General features: G+C 41.9%; 1 protein-coding gene across 1 annotated transcript in view; it reads left to right on the forward strand.

Moving 5' to 3' along the window:
• Nucleotides 1–2423: 2423 nt before the first annotated feature.
• LOC143286018 (uncharacterized) overlaps nucleotides 2424–5000 on the forward strand; it is a 33591-nt gene continuing 31014 nt past the window's right edge. Inside the window, exon 1 of the mRNA XM_076593522.1 lies at nucleotides 2424–2527. The gene's annotated coding sequence lies outside the window, so the exon portion shown is untranslated. The remainder of the gene's footprint in view (nucleotides 2528–5000) is intronic.

Genomic DNA, 5000 nt, shown 5'->3' on the forward strand with positions numbered 1-5000 from the left:
TGGCATCAGTCAGTCCAACATTCATAAAGTATGAAGCAGCATTGGACGGCCCCCTGAGGGAAAACTTGTCACAACCGACCATTTTGCTCCTTTCATTTGTTCCGTCAGTCCGTGAAAAACAAAAAAAACAACAACAACAAAACCATGGGAAGGGCAATGAATCACCAGCACGCGCAGTACCACTGATGGACAAACAACACAGTTTATCATCACTCAGGCCTCAGGGAACGGGCCATGAAAATGTCAGTGAAAGAGCTTTGTGTCCCTGATTGCCTCTGTCCTTTCTGTTCATTGCCGGCCATGAGCCATATTCAAGACAAAATTCATTTTGCCTTCAGGCAAGTTATCTTTGACATGGTTGGGACCCGTGGGTACAGTTTATCTTGAACGATAAGTTATCTTCGTATTCAAGACACAGGCAGTTCGCTCAGACAGTTTTTTCAGTTTTCAGTAGCTCAAGGAGGCGTCACTGTGTTCGGACGAATCCATATACGCTACACCACATCTGCCAAGCAGATGCCTGACCAGCAGCGTAACCCAACGCACTTAGTCAGGCCTTGAGAGAGAAAAAAAAAGAAAAAAAGACAGCTAACCCATTGTCTTTTTTTTTTTTTTTTTTTTTTTTTTTAAATCTCAACATTACCCTCTGCACATGCTCTCAGTTTCACTTCTCATCGCACCACAGCTCAGAACATTGTCGAGGGAGTTCGCAAAACACGTGCTATCAGTAAAGCACGCCTGTTTTCCCTTTAAAAAAAAAGAAAGAAAAATGCTGCAAAAGGATCCACCATATTTACATCTGCTTCGTGAGCAGTTACCCTTGGCAGGTAGTAAGGGTAAATTGCCTTTGTAGACATGCGGGTAGACTCTTGTGTTCATGAATACTGGATATTGCTTACCCTCGGGCAGTTTGCCTTGCTTCAGGCAGATTACCCGCAGGTACACATTTACCATCAGCGCACGATGTTCTCTTGAATACGGCCCCAGGTGTACTAAAATCCGGCATCTCTTCCCCATAAACCCAAAGACAAACAAACCTTTAACTTTAGAATTCATGAAACGTGAAACAAGTTTCAGTTTCAATTTCTCAAGGAGACCGCATCAGTGCGTTCGGACAAATCCACATACGCTACACCACATCTGCTAGGCAGATGCCTGACAGCAGCATAACACAACGTGCTTGTCAGGCCTTGAGTGCATGCTTATAATATTCGTGTACCTGTCAGAGTGAATTTCTTTTTACTGCTTTTTTTTTTTTTTTTGCACTCTCCGTTGCCATGGGTTCTTTTTCAGTGCGCCAAGTGCGTGCTGCACACAGGACCTTGGTTTATCGTCTCATCCGAAAGACCGACAAAAGACGCTCAGCTTGATTTTCCAGTCAAACTTGGGAGAAAGGGCGAGAGCCGCAGGATTCGAACCCACACCCTCACGGACTCTCTGTATTGGCAGCTGAGCGTCTTAACCATTCTGCCACTTTCCTCTCATCAATGAAACAAAGTAAATGTATGATTTGATTATTGAATTATTTGATAAAAGATAACTAGATGAAGAATAAACGAATCAATTTTGCAACACCAATCTGAAATGTCAGCAACGCAAGGAGCAGGAGTTAGTCCACTGACCTGCACATGAGCAGCTCAAGCAACACCCCTGTCCACACGGCACCGCCACAGGCACTTCAAAGCTAGGGTTGCAACTTATAGTGAACTACGGACCCACCCAGTGGTCATCTCCGCTTGTGAGGAGAAACACCACAACCACCACCAATGAAGCACTGTAAAATATATACATTATAGAGGAGTGATTGCCTAGAGGTAACGCATCCGCCTAGGACGTGAGCCGAGACGGAATCTGAGCCGGCGTGCTGGTTCGAATCACGGCTCAGCCACCGATATTTTCTCCCCCTCCACTAGACCTTCAGTGGTGGTGTGGACGCTAGTCATTCGGATGAGACGACGGATAAACCGATAGAGGTCAGTTCCCGGCGTGTGCAGCATGCACTTAGCGCACGTCAAAAGAACCCACGGCAACAATTAAAAGGGTTGTTCCTGGCAAAATTCTGTAGAAAAATCCATTTCCATAGGAAAAACAAATACAACTGCAAGCAGGAAAAATTACAAAAAATGGGTGAAGCTGTAGTATAGCGAGGCGCTCTCCCTGGGGAGAGCAGCCCGAATTTCACAGAGAAATCTGTTGTGATAAAAAAGAAATACAAAATACAAATACAAAATACAATATGAGCGCCCGCCCCCTCCATGCACAAATGGATGGTCGCTGGCTGGATACTGTACCCTTTGTGGGATGCATGCGCGTCATTTATCTCAATACCAGCCAGATGCAACACTCTTTTGAAGGCCAGACAAGTTTCTGGAGAAGGCCCACGGGACAAAACCCTGGTAGCGCGATAGCTCGACATAGCAACATGATACTGCCCCCTTTTCTAAAAATGTTCCCCTCCTGACCCGGAAACGTTTCAACACTTCCGTAATAATTCCCGTCTTGAGTCTCGCACTGACTGAGCTTGTTGGTGAGTGGAAATTTGTATCGACTTTTTTTCTTTTCTTCAGAATCCTTTATCTTATTTCTGTTGTAGCATGTTGGCACTGCGCTCAAGCACTTGGCGTAGTTGAAATGTGCATGCATCGATGGCGGCGGCTCTTGCCTTGCCATCCTGTTTTGGTTATGGAATGGATGAAGCGCGCGCTGCGTTCGCAGTGACAATGTTTGCTTATCATGGGCCAAGGCCCAATTAGGTCATGTCAGTAGAGCGAATCGGATGGATAAACCTCCATCTCCCCACGTCCCCAGCCCTTCCCTCTTTCTTGCACACTTGCTCGCTCATTTGTCAGTGGGTTTGTCTTTTCGAGTGGCGGGGGTTGCAGTGAGAAAAAGAAAAAAGAAAAAAAAAGCGATGTTTCCAGAAATGGGACCCACTGTAAATTTGTTGACTCTTACATTGCCGGTGGGTAGGGTGAGACTGAGACTGAGGAAGTTGTCTCTGTATGATTCACTGTAAGTTAAGTTAATGTGTGTGTGGAAGTTTACTGTTTAGTTTAATGTGTGTGTGGACGTGTGCATGCAAGCACACTCACAAGCATTGTGCATGTTTCCTTACCTGTTACGGCCAGCCTCAGTTTTGCAAATGTTTAGATTGGAAAGTTGTATAGCTAAAAATCAGATCAATTAACCTGAGGCCTCAAGCAGGAGTCATCTAGCAAGGCTTATTATCACTTATAAAATCTAGTTATGTAACTATAAATAAGATTTGGAAGGTATTGGTCAGTTAATTCACATTGAAAAACATAACTGAACAAGCTTACTTCATTCATTGATGAGCAAAGGTAGAGCACTCCTGAATTAGAATAGACATTGTTCAGTGAAGTTTGTTCTGAATGTAGTGAAAAACAAGTATTTTGTAACATCTGGCCATGAATAAATTGTCAGTTCAACAGTTAAGTGTGGATGGATTACTGGATTCATGGGACTGTTACATAGTATATATTCTGAAAGTGATTAAAACATCTGTCATTATCGACATAATGAAATAATTACTATAAATATAATCGGCATCAAAAGCTGATGACTGATAATAGTTAGACCTGCTTAAACAGCATCAGAGGCACTGAAGATATAATCAGCATCAAAAGCTGATAAGCGACATATATATATATATATATATATATATATATATATATATAAATATTATATATATATATATATATATATATATATATAAAACAGTTAGCATCAAAAGCTGATGACTGACAATAGTTACTAAGTTAGACCTACTTAAACTGCATTAATTAGAGGTATTGAATATATATGTATATATGTATGAATATATGTATGTATATCTATTATATGCAAATTAATTATTGCTGGATTATTAAACCCCAAGTAGGCTCTTACCTATAAGGGACTTGTGTGCTGTTCAGGCTAAAAATAACAAATGGGATGACTGAGACTACACTGCAGGGATGAAGGGTTATCCACTTCATGGATTCATTTTTGGGAGTGTCACTGTCACTCTCTCAATGACCAACACTGTAAAAGAGGAGAGTGTTGCTCTCTTAATGACCAGCACTGTGTCTGCGGGACCTGTGAGCCAGTTCATGACAGATCACTAAAAGAAGTGCTCATTGACTGATAGAGTATAGCAGTCACTCAGCCTTGTCACTACATCAGCATGTAGACATTAGAATGCAGACAACTCCCAAACATCTATAATGACACTTGACACATTCACAAAACATTATTTTAAGAATTCCCCAAAAGCCTTACCAACACTACACTGCAGACCAAACCTCAGATATGATGCAGCTTGAGTTTAGTTGGTCTAATTTATTGAGCTCTTTATCTGTGACTTAATTATTATGACACACTTGACACCTAACGTTTAACAGATAGACTGTATTTTTTGACTGGCACCGAGTAAGGATTATGCTGCTTTATCATTTCAAAAGAACACTGTCAGTTGCATCGTTAAATCTGAATTCTTCCTGAATAGTTGTTTTGTAGTAATTTTGTACATTGCCAGTAGTTGCTTTATAGTACACCACCAAGGCCCTGAATTCACCAAGTATCTGCTTCTTCTTCTTTCCGTTACACGACCAACATCAACTTGCCGATGACTCTATCGTGGTTCATGCATGCTGGGTATTTTCATGTCTCCATAACCCACCGAACACTGACATGGGTTACAGGATCTTTAACGTGCGTGTTTGATCTTCTGTGTGCGTGTACACACGAAGGAGGTTCAGGCACTAGCAGGTCTGCACATAGGTTGACCTGGGAGATCAGAAAAATCTCCACCCTTTACCCACCAGGCGCCGTTTCTGTGATTCAAACCTTGGACCCTCAGATTGAAAGTCCAGTGCTTAAGCCACTTGGCTATTGCACCTGTGCTTTATGTTTTTTGTTTTTTTTTCAAAATTGTTTTGTTTTTTAAGATGCAAAACTTTCATTAAACTCAAAGTCTGAATTCGCGTTTGTAATCTTCA

This window comes from Babylonia areolata, chromosome 9, assembly GCF_041734735.1.
Source record: "Babylonia areolata isolate BAREFJ2019XMU chromosome 9, ASM4173473v1, whole genome shotgun sequence".
NCBI classification, from domain to species: domain Eukaryota; kingdom Metazoa; phylum Mollusca; class Gastropoda; order Neogastropoda; family Buccinidae; genus Babylonia; species Babylonia areolata.